The sequence below is a fragment of the Oncorhynchus masou genome, chromosome 23 (assembly GCF_036934945.1).
Source record: "Oncorhynchus masou masou isolate Uvic2021 chromosome 23, UVic_Omas_1.1, whole genome shotgun sequence".
NCBI classification, from domain to species: Eukaryota; Metazoa; Chordata; class Actinopteri; order Salmoniformes; family Salmonidae; genus Oncorhynchus; species Oncorhynchus masou.
Genome location: NC_088234.1, coordinates 19682448 through 19698989, shown reverse-complemented (window position 1 = coordinate 19698989; position 16542 = coordinate 19682448). Strand labels below are relative to the sequence as shown.

Genomic DNA, 16542 nt, shown 5'->3' with positions numbered 1-16542 from the left:
AACACTGTAAAACCCCAGTGTTCTGATCATTGTTTAGTAACAGAGGTGCTGGACATTAACACTGTAAAACCCCAGTATTCTGATCCTTGTTTAGTAACAGAGGTGGTGGACATTAACGCTGTAAAACCCTAAAGTGCATGCTGGCATTTTAATATGACTTTATTGACTAACGCTCACTTCAGGAAATGTTTCCGTTTTTTCTGGGAGAGGTGGAAGTCTGAAATGACAGTTTTGTAGCTCTTCAACAGTGGTGGGATAGAAGGAAACTCCAGATTCAACAATTCTGTAATCAATACACAATGAATGTCAACAGAGACATCACCAGATCAATGAGTCTGAAATGGTGGAACTCCTGACGTTAGTTGAGACCACAGGAGATCGAGGCCATATTCAGGCACTCAAGCCGCGTTGGCAGACCTGCTGGGTATCAGAGCACAGGCCACATTGGCAGACCTGCTGGGTATCAGAACACAGGCGACATTGGCAGACCTGCTGGGTATCAGAACACAGGGGACATTGGCAGACCTGCTGGGTATCAGAGCACAGGCCACATTGGCAGACCTGCTGGGTATCAGAACACAGGCGACATTGGCAGACCTGCTGGGTATCAGAACACAGGGGACATTGGCAGACCTGCTGGGTATCAGAGAACAGGGGACATTGGCAGACCTGCTGGGTATCAGAGAACAGGGGACATTGGCAGACCTGCTGGGTATCAGAACACAGGGGACATTGGCAGACCTGCTGGGTATCAGAGCACAGGGGACATTGGCAGACCTGCTGGGTATCAGAACACAGGGGACATTGGCAGACCTGCTGGGTATCAGAGAACAGGGGACATTGGCAGACCTGCTGGGTATCAGAGAACAGGGGACATTGGCAGACCTGCTGGGTATCAGAGCACAGGCGACATTGGCAGACCTGCTGGGTATCAGAACACAGGGGACATTGGCAGACCTGCTGGGTATCAGAGAACAGGGGACATTGGCAGACCTGCTGGGTATCAGAGCACAGGCGACATTGGCAGACCTGCTGGGTATCAGAACACAGGGGACATTGGCAGACCTGCTGGGTATCAGAACACAGGGGACATTGGCAGACCTGCCGGGTATCAGAGAACAGGGGACATTGGCAGACCTGCTGGGTATCAGAACACAGGGGACATTGGCAGACCTGCTGGGTATCAGAACACAGGGGACATTGGCAGACCTGCTGGGTATCAGAGAACAGGGGACATTGGCAGACCTGCTGGGTATCAGAGAACAGGGGACATTGGCAGACCTGCTGGGTATCAGAACACAGGGGACATTGACATACCTGCTGGGTATCAGAACACAGGGGACATTGGCAGACCTGCTGGGTATCAGAGAACAGGGGACATTGGCAGACCTGCTGGGTATCAGAACAGGGGACATTGGCAGACCTGCTGGGTATCAGAACACAGGGGACATTGGCAGACCTGCTGGGTATCAGAACACAGGGGACATTGGCAGACCTGCTGGGTATCAGAACACAGGGGACATTGGCAGACCTGCTTGGTATCAGAACAGGGGACATTGGTGAGAAGTACATTTCAGTGAATCTCTGAAATGGATGCCTCATCCAAATTTTGCTTTGGTATAGAGAAAAAGAATAGACAAAGAATAATTATTCATTGCCTCAAATCAGCTGTTGGACAAGATATCACTAGCCCTGGTGAAATTAGAAAGAGGGCAGTAGAGTTCTATGCTGAGCCCTACAAGTGTGAGTATAAAAAGGATAAAACAGTGACACAGCAGTTTCTTGATGGGCTACCACAGGTGGCTGCAGAAGCTCAGGTTGAGCTAGAGCAACCATTGTTTTTGCAGGAGCTATACACTGCTTTGAAAGACATGGAAAATGGGAAGGGCACCGGGCATTGATGGGATTCCTGTTTACTTTTTAAAGTATTTTTGGGCAATGTTGGGAGAGGATTTGCTAGCAGTAGTTAACGATAGTTTGACCGGAGGGTTACTACCGTTAAGCTGCAGAAGGGATGTCCTCACTGTCACTGTTAAGATTTTCTTCCGGTGAAGGGGAGGAGGACCAAAATGCAGCGTGGTTATTATTAAACATCTTTAATAAAGATGATAACAAACAATACAAAAACAATAAACGTAACGTAGAAAAACCTAACCAGCCTTATCTGGTGCAAACAAACAGAGACAGGAACATTCACCCACAAAACACTCAAAGAATATGGCTGCCTAAATATGGTTCCCAATCAGAGACAATGATAAACACCTGCCTCTGATTGAGAACCACTCCAGGCAACCATTGTAACGGCGTTCTTTTGTTGTTGAAGGAGAGTCGGACCGAAATGCAGCGTGTAAGTTACTCATGTTTATTAAAGTGAAGACAAAACGAACGAACTAACACGAATAACTAATAAATACAAAGAAAACAACAAACAGAACGAAACCTAATACAGCCTGACTGGTGAAACTAACACAGAGACAGGAACAATCACCCACGAAATGCAAAGCGAAAACCAGGCTACCTAAATACGGTTCCCAATCAGCGACAACGAGAAGCACCTGACTCTGATTGAGAACCGCCTCAGGCAGCCAACCTAATTAACACCACACACACCCCTAATCAACTAGAATCCCAAACACTACAAACCACAAAACGAAAATACAATACATAATAACCCCATGTCACACCCTGGTCTGACTAACTAATAAACTAAAACACACAATACTAAGACCAAGGCGTGACAACCATAGACTTTCCTAGACTACTATAAAAAACCCAAGACAAAACACACCACATAAATAACCCATGTCACACCCTGGACTGACCAAAATAATAAATAAAACACAAAATACTAAAACCAGGGCTTGGCAATCACGACTTCCGCCGAAGTCGGCCCTTCTCCTTGTTCGGGTGGTGTTCGGCGGTCGACGTCACCGGCTTTCTAGTCACTACCGATCCATTTTTCTGTTTTGTTTTGTTTGTCTGATTACACACACACCTGTTTTACATTCCCTCATTACATTCCCTATTTAACCATCTGACATACATGTCTGTTCTGTCCGTGATTGTTTATGTTGTTAGTGGTTGTGTTTGTGGTAGAATGGTGTTGTATGTTCATATTTGGAATTTCGCTTTATTCTTTGAGTAAACTCAGTTGGATTACTCCAAACTTGTGTCCTGCGCCTGACTCCGCTTTCACTCTGCACCCAATCGCTGACACTCACCCTACTGCCAAAAAAGGGTGACCCTATGGAGGTGAAGAACTGGAGGCCGGTGGCCTTAATGTGCACTGATTATAAGATCCTGTCCAAGGCTTAATCCAACAGGTTGATGGAGGGGATAGAATAAGTCATACACGGACCAGTCCTACTGTGTTCCCGGCAGGCAGATAGGGCATAACATTTCCCTGATTTTGGATGTTTTTGGACGTCTCTATTGCTATCGGGTTGGATGATGGTCTAATTTCAATTGATCAGGAAAATACATTTGACTGAGTTGAATGTCGAACGCACTTTTGAGGCTTTTGGTTTCAGTTCTGGTTTTATTGCCATGATCAGGGTGATATATGGTGACATTGACAGTGTACTGAAAGTTAATGGTGGCTTGAGTGTTCCTTTTAAAGTGTGTAGAGGAATTAAGGGGTGTTCGCTGTCTGGAAGGTTGTATGCCATCTCTATAGAGCCACTACTAGTCACATTGAAGGGGTGTACCTTCCAGAGTATATTCCTCCTATTTGTCTCTCAACATTTTTTGATGATGCAGTTATTTTGGTGAAAAATCAAGCGGAGGTGGATAGTTTGAGTCTCATAGTTCATCAGTTTAAGGGAATATCCTCTGCAAAGGTAAATTGGGATTGGGAAATGGTCAGGAGTGATTATGGCTTTGCCAGGGTGGTTGGAATGGTGTAAGGGAGGTTTCAAGTATCTTGGAGTGTACCTAGGGGATGAGGGGACAATGGAACAAAAATTGGAATGTGGTGGTTGAAATGGTGGATGGGAGGATGAGGAGATGGCGTTGGTTGTTATCTAGAATGTCATACAGGGGTCGTACTATTATTGTTAACAATGTGGTTGATATGGTGGAAGGGAGGATGAGGAGATGGCGTTGGTTGTTATCTAGAATGTCATACAAGGGGCCACTATTATTGTTAACAATGTGGTTGACTCTGCACTACGGCATCAGTTGTCATGTTTAGAGCCACCATCTGTCTTTCTGGCCAAGATACAGGCAATTATTTTCGATTTTGGTGGGGATAAATATCCACAAAGTGTTTTGTATTTGTCAAAAGAGGAGGGGGGACAAGGTTTTATACATCTGGCTAGTAGGGCTGCTGCTTTCTGGTTCCAGTTTATTCAAAGGTTGCTTTATGGACCAGAACATGTGGTGTGGAGAGGGGTGGCAGGTCTGGTATTACAGCAGGTTGGGGGATTAGGTTTAAAGAGGGCTTTATTTTGGGGTGATAGTAGCCAGATTTCTAGGGATGGAGTACCTCCGTTTAACAGAGGCCTTCTTAGGGTTTGGACTATAATGAAGGTGTCCAGACACACTAAGGCTGAGTCAGTGCATTGGCTGCTGGAGAAACCTCTAGTGTATGGGTCAAGCCTGGATTGTACAACTGAAGCAGTTCCACATTTCTCCAAGATGCTGGTGAAGGGCATCATCATCACCCTAAGGAAGTTAATGGACATGGATGGAGGACGGGTGGCTGAACATTTGGGGGGGGAGGTCGGAAAGGATTGTCGGACAACTGCTGGGAAGTTGCAGGAAGGCTCTGTCAACAGAAGAGTGGATTATGCTCAAGAGTTACTACAAAAAGGCCACATGATGAAAACTCCCCATTTCCCAGATAAAAGATGACACCCATAATGGTTCCAGTTTAAACATACATGTGTGTGTGTATTTAATACATATCGTGACTTTTGTGAAAAAGCTTTCAGGAAAAAAACAGCAATGTTTGTTCAATCTGGCAGAAACACACAATAGCAGAGGGAGGGATGGAAGGATAGGGGAGGAAGGGAGAAGAAAAGAGAAAAGATGAATCTGCACTTTATCTCCCTTTCAATTGCCCCTCTTTCTCCATCTCTTTCTCTCACCCCATGCAGTCAATGAGCATTCAAATACACCACACAGAGGCTGTCTTCTCTCTCTCTCTCCCTCTCTCTCTCTCTCTCGGCATAGCTGTTGTGTATATTGGGTTCCGTGGTTTCAGAGTGCTTGTCAGATTGTGTGTCTCTACAATGTATGTGTGTAACTCGGTTCGTGTGTCAGTTTGTGTGTGTGTATTGGTGTTGTGTGTTTCGTCGTTCTGTTTGTGTGTGCTTTTTTCTGTGTGTATCGGCGTTGTGTGTGTTGGTATTAATATGCAAGAGAAACAGCTGGTGACGCTAATTCCCGTCCCTCTCCGTCCCTCCCACATCCTCAGGTCTACACTGCTCACTGAGCTGACTACTGTACACACACTCCTCTCCTCCTCCTCCGCATCTCCTCCTCATCTGTTCTTCACTTCTTCTCTTCCTCCAGGCAGAGAGTGAGAGGGAGCATAGGGAAGGGAAAAGAGAGAGAGTGCATAGGGAGGGGAAGAGACAGAAAGAGAGCAGAAGAGAATGAGAGAGAGCGCGTGTAGAGAGAGGAGTAGAGGGGGAGTGAAAGAGAGAGAGAGAGTGAGTAGGAAGGGGGAAAGCGCGAGAAAGGGAGAGCGAGTAGGGAGGGGAAAGAGAGCAAATGGGAGAGAGAAAGAGAGAGCAAGTGAGAGCTGAGAGAGAGAGAGAGAGAGAGAGAGAGAGAGAGAGAGCTGAGAGAGAGCCCCCCTGCATCTCCAGAAAGAGCAGTGTTGAGCCAAACTAGTTCAATAAGCAGAGTGTACCCAACTAATTACAGCTGCAAGCCACACCACGCAGGAGTGTTAATATCACGCTCTGCATTACCGTTGTGTGTGTATGTGTGTGGGATTGCGTGTGTGTTCATGAACATTTCTATAAGAGAGTTTGAGCCTCTTAGCAACTAGAAGCCAGCGACCAAATCCATCCAAACACCAGTGACCAATTGAATGCACACACAGTCACACAAACAGACACACACACAGTCACACAAACAGACACACACACAGACACACAAACAGACACACACACAGACACACAAACAGACACACACAGACACACAAACAGACACACACACAGACACACAAACAGACACACAAACAGACACACAAACAGACACACACACAGACACACAAACAGACACACACACAGACACACAAACAGACACACACAGTCACACAAACAGACACACACACAGACACACAAACAGACACACACAAACACACAAACAGAGACTGTTTTTTGGTTATATGGTTTGCATCACCCCGTGCTTTTTGGAATGCATTTCTGCTCCCCGTTCCGCAGAGACACACACACACACACACACACACACACACACACACACACACACACACACACACACACACACACACACACACACACACACACACACACACACATAAAGGATAAATAAATAAAAAACATTAGTAACACCTGCTCTTTCCATGACATAGACTGACCAGTGGAATCCAGGTGAACGCTATGATCCCTTATTTGATGTCACCTGTTAAATCCACTTCAATCAGTGTAGAGGAGGAGGGGAGGAGACAGGTTCAAATAAAAAAATCTAAGCCGTGAGACAACTGAGACATGGATTGCGTATGTGTGCCATTCAGAGGGTTAATGGGCAAGACAAAATATTTAAGTGCCTTTGAACGAGGTATGGTATTAGGTGCCAGGCGCCCCAGTTTGGGTGTGTCAAGAAGTGCAACTGTCACGTTCTGACCTTTATTTCCTTTGTTTTGTCTTTATTTAGTATGGTCAGGGCGTGAGTTGGGTGGGCAGTCTATGTTTGTTTGTTCTATAGTTTGGGTATTTCTATGTTTCGGCCAAGTATGGTTCTCAATCAGAGGCAGGTGTCATTAGTTGTCTCTGATTGAGAATCATACTTAGGTAGCCTGGGTTTCACTGTGTGTTTGTGGGTGATTGCTCCTGTCTCTGTGTTTGCACCAGATAGGACTGTTAGGGTTTTCACATTTCTTGTTTTATGTAGTCAGTTGTTCATGTGTACATTACGTATTAAAAAGAACCATGGACACTTACCACGCCGCATATTGGTCATCTGATCCTTTTCGCCTCTCCTCTTCGGAAGAAGAGGAGGAAATCCCTTACAGCAACAGTGCTGAGTTTTTCACGCTCAACAGTTTCCTGTGTGTATCAAAAATGGTCTACTACCCAAAGGACATTCAGCCAACTTGTCACAACTGTGGGAAACATTGGAGTCAACATGGGCCAGCATCCCTGTGGAACACTTTCCACACCTTGTAGAATTCATGTCCTGACGAATTGAGGCTGTTCTGAGGGCAAAAAGGAATAGCTCAGTCAAATATGTCTACTACTGTACATTGCATTGTAGTTACACTGTTTATACACGCCGCATATTTACTTATATACTGGATTCTTGACATAGCTTACTCTAATATATCTAGTGCAGTACATATCATTCCCAGTACATCTAGTGCTGTACATATCATTTCTAGTAGATCTAGTCCTGTAAATATCATTCCTAGTAGATCTAGTGCTGTACATATCATTAATAGTAGATCTAGTGCTGTACATATCATTAATAGTAGATCTAGTGCTGTACATATCATTCCTAGTAGATCTAGTGCTGTACATATCGTTCCTAGTAGATCTAGTGCTGTACATATCATTTCTAGTAGATCTAGTCCTGTAAATATCATTTCTAGTAGATCTAGTGCTGTACATACCATTCCTATTAGATCTAGTGCTGTACATATCATTCCTAGTAGATCTAGTGCTGTACATATCGTTCCTAGTAGATCTAGTGCTGTACATATCATTCATAGTAGATCTAGTGCTCTAAATATCATTCGTAGTAGATTTAGTGCTGTACATATCATTAATAGCATATATAGTGCTCTACATATTATTCCCAGTACATATAGTGCTGTACATATCATTCCTAGTAGATCTAGTGCTGTACATATCATTCCTAGTAGATCTAGTGCTGTACATATCATTAATAGCAGATCTAGTGCCGTACATATCATTCCTGGTAGATCTAGTGCTGTACATATCATTCCTAGTACATCTAGTGCTGTACATATCATTCCTAGTAGATCTTGTGCTGTACATATCATTAATAGCAGATCTAGTGCCGTACATATCATTAATAGCAGATATAGTGCTCTACATATCATTACTAGTAGATCTAGTTCTGTACATATCATTCCTAGTAGATGTAGTGCTGTACATTTAATTCCTAGTAGATCTAGTGCTGTACATATCATTAATAGCAGATATAGTGCTCTACATATCATTCCTAGTACATCTAGTGCTGTACATATCATTCCTACTAGATCTAGTGCTGTACATACCATTCCAAGTAGATCTAGTGCTGTACATATCATTTATAGCAGATATAGTGCTCTACATATCATTCCCAGTACATCTAGTGCTGTACATATCATTCCTAGTAGATCTAGGAAAAAAGGCTCTACATATCATTCCTAGTACATCTAGTGCTGTACATATCTTTCCTAGTAGATCTAGTGCTGTGCATATCATTCCTAGTAGATCTAGTGCTGTACAAATCATTCCTAGTAGATCTAGTGCTGTACATATCATTCCTAGTACATCTAGTGCTGTACATATCATTCCTAGTAGATCTAGTGCTGTACATATGGTAGATCTAGTGCTGTATATTTCATTAATAGCAGATCTAGTGCTCTACATATCATTAATAGCAGATCTAGTGCTGTACATATCTTTCCTAGTAGATCTAGTGCTGTGCACATCATTCCTAGTAGATCTAGTGCTGTACATATCATTCCTAGTAGATCTAGTGCTGTACATATCATTCCTAGTAGATCTACATTTACATTACATTTACATTTAAGTCATTTAGCAGACGCTCTTATCCAGAGCGACTTACAAATTGGTGAATTCACCTTCTGACATCAGTGGAACAGCCACTTTACAATAGTGCATCTAAATCATTTAAGGGGGGGGTGAGAAGGATTGCTTTATCCTATCCTAGGTATTCCTTGAAGAGGTGGGGTTTCAGGTGTCTCCGGAAGGTGGTGATTGACTCCGCTGTCCTGGCGTCGTGAGGGAGTTTGTTCCACCATTGGGGGGCCAGAGCAGCGAACAGTTTTGACTGGGCTGAGCGGGAACTGTACTTCCTCAGTGGTAGGGAGGCGAGCAGGCCAGAGGTGGATGAACGCAGTGCCCTTGTTTGGGTGTAGGGCCTGATCAGAGCCTGGAGGTACTGCGGTGCCGTTCCCCTCACAGCTCCGTAGGCAAGCACCATGGTCTTGTAGCGGATGCGAGCTTCAACTGGAAACCAGTGGAGAGAGCGGAGGAGCGGGGTGACGTGAGAGAACTTGGGAAGGTTGAACACCAGACGGGCTGCGGCGTTCTGGATGAGTTGTAGGGGTTTAATGGCACAGGCAGGGAGCCCAGCCAACAGCGAGTTGCAGTAATCCAGACGGGAGATGACAAGTGCCTGGATTAGGACCTGCGCCGCTTCCTGTGTGAGGCAGGGGCGTACTCTGCGGATGTTGTAGAGCATGAACCTACAGGAACGGGCCACCGCCTTGATGTTAGTTGAGAACGACAGGGTGTTGTCCAGGATCACGCCAAGGTTCTTAGCGCTCTGGGAGGAGGAAACAATGGAGTTGTCAACCGTGATGGCGAGATCATGGAACGGGCAGTCCTTCCCCGGGAGGAAGAGCAGCTCCGTCTTGCCGAGGTTCAGCTTGAGGTGGTGATCCGTCATCCACACTGATATGTCTGCCAGACATGCAGAGATGCGATTCGCCACCTGGTCATCAGAAGGGGGAAAGGAGAAGATTAATTGTGTGTCGTCTGCATAGCAATGATAGGAGAGACCATGTGAGGTTATGACAGAGCCAAGTGACTTGGTGTATAGCGAGAATAGGAGAGGGCCTAGAACAGAGCCCTGGGGGACACCAGTGGTGAGAGCGCGTGGCGAGGAGACAGATTCCCGCCACGCCACCTGGTAGGAGCGACCTGTCAGGTAGGACGCAATCCAAGCGTGGGCCGCACCGGAGATGCCCAACTCGGAGAGGGTGGAGAGGAGGATCTGATGGTTCACAGTGTCGAAGGCAGCCGATAGGTCTAGAAGGATGAGAGCAGAGGAGAGAGAGTTAGCTTTAGCAGTGCGGAGCGCCTCCGTGATACAGAGAAGAGCAGTCTCAGTTGAATGACTAGTCTTGAAACCTGACTGATTTGGATCAAGAAGGTCATTCTGAGAGAGATAGCGGGAGAGCTGGCCAAGGACGGCACGTTCAAGAGTTTTGGTGAGAAAAGAAAGAAGGGATACTGGTCTGTAGTTGTTGACATCGGAGGGATCGAGTGTAGGTTTTTTCAGAAGGGGTGCAACTCTCGCTCTCTTGAAGACGGAAGGGACGTAGCCAGCGGTCAGGGATGAGTTGATGAGCGAGGTGAGGTAAGGGAGAAGGTCTCCGGAAATGGTCTGGAGAAGAGAGGAGGGGATAGGGTCAAGCGGGCAGGTTGTTGGGCGGCCGGCCGTCACAAGAAGCGAGATTTCATCTGGAGAGAGAGGGGAGAAAGAGGTCAGAGCACAGGGTAGGGCAGTGTGAGCAGAACCAGCGGTGTCGTTTGACTTAGCAAACGAGGATCGGATGTCGTCGACCTTCTTTTCAAAATGGTTGACGAAGTCATCTGCAGTGAGGGAGGAGGGGGGGGGAGGGGGAGGAGGATTCAGGAGGGAGGAGGATTCAGGAGGGAGGAGAAGGTGGCAAAGAGCTTCCTAGGGTTAGAGGCAGATGCTTGGAATTTAGAGTGGAAGAAAGTGGCTTTAGCAGCAGAGACAGAGGAGGAAAATGTAGAGAGGAGGGAGTGAAAGGATGCCAGGTCCGCAGGGAGGCGAGTTTTCCCTCATTTCCGCTCGGCTGCCCGGAGCACTGTTCTGTGAGCTCGCAATGAGTCGTCGAGCCACGGAGCGGGAGGGGAGGACCGAGCCGGCCTGGAGGATAGGGGACATAGAGAGTCAAAGGATGCAGAAAGGGAAGAGAGGAGGGTTGAGGAGGCAGAATCAGGAGATAGGTTGGAGAAGGTATGAGCAGAGGGAAGAGATGATAGGATGGAAGAGGAGAGAGTAGCGGGGGAGAGAGAGCGAAGGTTGGGACGGCGCAATACCATCCGAGTAGGGGCAGTGTGGGAAGTGTTGGATGAGAGCGAGAGGGAAAAGGATACAAGGTAGTGGTCGGAGACTTGGAGGGAGTTGCAATGAGGTTAGTGGAAGAACAGCATCTAGTAAAGATGAGGTCGAGCGTATTGCCTGCCTTGTGAGTAGGGGGAAGGTGAGAGGGTGAGGTCAAAGAGGAGAGGAGTGGAAAGAAGGAGGCAGAGAGGAATGAGTCAAAGGTAGACGTGGGGAGGTTAAAGTCGCCCAGGACTGTGAGAGGTGAGCCGTCCTCAGGAAAGGAGCTTATCAAGGCATCAAGCTCATTGATGAACTCTCCGAGGGAACCTGGAGGGCGATAAATGATAAGGATGTTAAGCTTGAAAGGGCTGGTAACTGTGACAGCATGGAATTCAAAGGAGGCGATAGACAGATGGGTAAGGGGAGAAAGAGAGATTGACCACTTGGGAGAGATGAGGATCCCGGTGCCACCACCCCGCTGACCAGAAGCTCTCGGGGTGTGCGAGAACACGTGGGCGGACGAAGAGAGAGCAGTAGGAGTAGCAGTGTTGTCTGTGGTGATCCATGTTTCTGTCAGTGCCAAGAAGTCGAGGGACTGGAGGGAGGCATAGGCTGAGAATGCTGTACATATCATTCCTAGTAGATCTCGTGCTGTACATATCATTCCTAGTAGATCTAGTGCTGTGCATATCATTCCTAGTATATCTAGTGCTGTGCATATCATTCCTAGTAGATCTAGTGCTGTACATATCATTCCTAGTAGATCTAGTGCTGTACATATCATTAATAGTAGATCTAGTGCTGTACATATCATTCCAAGTAGATCTAGTGCTGTGCATATCATTCCTAGTAGATCTAGTGCTGTACATATCATTCCTAGTATATCTAGTGCTGTGCATATCATTCCTAGTAGATCTAGTGCTGTACATATCATTCCTAGTAGATCTAGTGCTGTACATATCATTAATAGTAGATCTAGGGCTGTACATATCATTAATAGCAGATCTAGTGCCATACATATCATTCCTGGTATATCTAGTGCTGTACATATCATTCCTAGTAGATATAGTGCTGTGCATATCATTCCTAGTAGATCTAGTGCTGTACATATCATTCCTAGTAGATCTAGTGCTGTACATATCATTCCTAGTAGATCTAGTGCTGTACATATCATTAATAGCAGATCTAGTGCAGTACATATCATTCCTGGTAGATCTAGTGCTGTACATATCATTCCTAGTAGATCTAGTGCTGTACACATCATTCCTAGTAGGTCTAGTGCTGTACATATCATTCCTAGTAGATATAATGCTGTACATATCATTCCTAGTAGATCTAGTGCTGTGCATATCATTCCTAGTAGATCTAGTGCTGTACATATCATTCCTAGTAGATCTCGTGCTGTACATATCATTCCTAGTAGATCTAGTGCTGTGCATATCATTCCTAGTATATCTAGTGCTGTGCATATCATTCCTTTTAGATCTAGTGCTGTACATATCATTCCTAGTAGATCTAGTGCTGTACATATCATTAATAGTAGATCTAGTGCTGTACATATCATTCCAAGTAGATCTAGTGCTGTGCATATCATTCCTAGTAGATCTAGTGCTGTACATATCATTCCTAGTAAATCTAGTGCTGTGCATATCATTCCTAGTAGATCTAGTGCTGTACATATCATTCCTAGTAGATCTAGTGCTGTACATATCATTAATAGTAGATCTAGTGCTGTACATATCATTCCTAGTATATCTAGTGCTGTGCATATCATTCCTAGTAGATCTAGTGCTGTACATATCATTCCTAGTAGATCTAGTGCTGTACATATCATTAATAGTAGATCTAGTGCTGTACATATCATTCCAAGTAGATATAGTGCTGTGCATATCATTCCTAGTAGATCTAGTGCTGTACATATCATTCCTAGTATATCTAGTGCTGTGCATATCATTCCTAGTAGATCTAGTGCTGTGCATATCATTCCTAGTAGATCTAGTGCTGTACATATCATTAATAGTAGATCTAGGGCTGTACATATCATTAATAGCAGATCTAGTGCCGTACATATCATTCCTGGTATATCTAGTGCTGTACATATCATTCCTAGTAGATATAGTGCTGTGCATATCATTCCTAGTAGATCTAGTGCTGTACATATCATTCCTAGTAGATCTAGTGCAGTACATATCATTCCTGGTAGATCTAGTGCTGTACATATCATTCCTAGTAGATCTAGTGCTGTACACATCATTCCTAGTAGGTCTAGTGCTGTACATATCATTCCTAGTAGATATAATGCTGTACATATCATTCCTAGTAGATCTAGTGCTGTGCATATCATTCCTAGTAGATCTAGTGCTGTACATATCATTCCTAGTAGATCTCGTGCTGTACATATCATTCCTAGTAGATCTAGTGCTGTGCATATCATTCCTAGTATATCTAGTGCTGTGCATATCATTCCTTTTAGATCTAGTGCTGTACATATCATTCCTAGTAGATCTAGTGCTGTACATATCATTAATAGTAGATCTAGTGCTGTACATATCATTCCAAGTAGATCTAGTGCTGTGCATATCATTCCTAGTAGATCTAGTGCTGTACATATCATTCCTAGTATATCTAGTGCTGTGCATATCATTCCTAGTAGATCTAGTGCTGTACATATCATTCCTAGTAGATCTAGTGCTGTACATATCATAAATAGTAGATCTAGGGCTGTACATATCATTAATAGCAGATCTAGTGCCGTACATATCATTCCTGGTATATCTAGTGCTGTACATATCATTCCTAGTAGATATAGTGCTGTGCATATCATTCCTAGTAGATCTAGTGCTGTACATATCATTCCTAGTAGATCTAGTGCTGTACATATCATTCCTAGTAGATCTAGTGCTGTACATATCATTAATAGTAGATCTAGGGCTGTACATATCATTAATAGCAGATCTAGTGCCATACATATCATTCCTGGTATATCTAGTGCTGTACATATCATTCCTAGTAGATATAGTGCTGTGCATATCATTCCTAGTAGATCTAGTGCTGTACATATCATTCCTAGTAGATCTAGTGCTGTACATATCATTCCTAGTAGATCTAGTGCTGTACATATCATTAATAGCAGATCTAGTGCAGTACATATCATTCCTGGTAGATCTAGTGCTGTACATATCATTCCTAGTAGATCTAGTGCTGTACACATCATTCCTAGTAGGTCTAGTGCTGTACATATCATTCCTAGTAGATATAATGCTGTACATATCATTCCTAGTAGATCTAGTGCTGTGCATATCATTCCTAGTAGATCTAGTGCTGTACATATCATTCCTAGTAGATCTCGTGCTGTACATATCATTCCTAGTAGATCTAGTGCTGTGCATATCATTCCTAGTATATCTAGTGCTGTGCATATCATTCCTTTTAGATCTAGTGCTGTACATATCATTCCTAGTAGATCTAGTGCTGTACATATCATTAATAGTAGATCTAGTGCTGTACATATCATTCCAAGTAGATCTAGTGCTGTGCATATCATTCCTAGTAGATCTAGTGCTGTACATATCATTCCTAGTAAATCTAGTGCTGTGCATATCATTCCTAGTAGATCTAGTGCTGTACATATCATTCCTAGTAGATCTAGTGCTGTACATATCATTAATAGTAGATCTAGTGCTGTACATATCATTCCTAGTATATCTAGTGCTGTGCATATCATTCCTAGTAGATCTAGTGCTGTACATATCATTCCTAGTAGATCTAGTGCTGTACATATCATTAATAGTAGATCTAGTGCTGTACATATCATTCCAAGTAGATATAGTGCTGTGCATATCATTCCTAGTAGATCTAGTGCTGTACATATCATTCCTAGTATATCTAGTGCTGTGCATATCATTCCTAGTAGATCTAGTGCTGTACATATCATTCCTAGTAGATCTAGTGCTGTACATATCATTAATAGTAGATCTAGGGCTGTACATATCATTAATAGCAGATCTAGTGCCGTACATATCATTCCTGGTATATCTAGTGCTGTACATATCATTCCTAGTAGATATAGTGCTGTGCATATCATTCCTAGTAGATCTAGTGCTGTACATATCATTCCTAGTAGATCTAGTGCAGTACATATCATTCCTGGTAGATCTAGTGCTGTACATATCATTCCTAGTAGATCTAGTGCTGTACACATCATTCCTAGTAGGTCTAGTGCTGTACATATCATTCCTAGTAGATATAATGCTGTACATATCATTCCTAGTAGATCTAGTGCTGTGCATATCATTCCTAGTAGATCTAGTGCTGTACATATCATTCCTAGTAGATCTCGTGCTGTACATATCATTCCTAGTAGATCTAGTGCTGTGCATATCATTCCTAGTATATCTAGTGCTGTGCATATCATTCCTTTTAGATCTAGTGCTGTACATATCATTCCTAGTAGATCTAGTGCTGTACATATCATTAATAGTAGATCTAGTGCTGTACATATCATTCCAAGTAGATCTAGTGCTGTGCATATCATTCCTAGTAGATCTAGTGCTGTACATATCATTCCTAGTATATCTAGTGCTGTGCATATCATTCCTAGTAGATCTAGTGCTGTACATATCATTCCTAGTAGATCTAGTGCTGTACATATCATAAATAGTAGATCTAGGGCTGTACATATCATTAATAGCAGATCTAGTGCCGTACATATCATTCCTGGTATATCTAGTGCTGTACATATCATTCCTAGTAGATATAGTGCTGTGCATATCATTCCTAGTAGATCTAGTGCTGTACATATCATTCCTAGTAGATCTAGTGCTGTACATATCATTCCTAGTAGATCTAGTGCTGTACATATCATTAATAGCAGATCTAGTGCAGTACATATCATTCCTGGTAGATCTAGTGCTGTACATATCATTCCTAGTAGATCTAGTGCTGTACATATCATTCCTAGTAGGTCTAGTGCTGTACATATCATTCCTAGTAGATATAATGCTGTACATATCATTCCTAGTAGATCTAGTGCTGTGCATATCATTCCTAGTAGATCTAGTGCTGTGCATATCATTCCTAGTAGATATAGTGCTGCGCATATCATTCCTAGTAGATCTAGTGCTGTACACATCATTCCTAGTAGATCTAGTGCTGTACATATAATTCCTAGTATATCTAGTGCTGTGCATATCATTCCTAGTAGATCTAGTGCTGTACATATCATTCCTAGTAGATCTAGTGCTGTACATATCATTAATAATAGATCTACGGCTGTACATATCATTAATAGCA

General features: G+C 43.7%; 1 pseudogene; it reads left to right on the top strand.

Annotated features, from left to right (window-relative positions):
- The first annotated feature begins 340 nt into the window (after nt 1-340).
- Nucleotides 341-16542, top strand: part of LOC135510075 (golgin subfamily A member 6-like protein 22) — a 36940-nt pseudogene continuing 20738 nt past the window's right edge.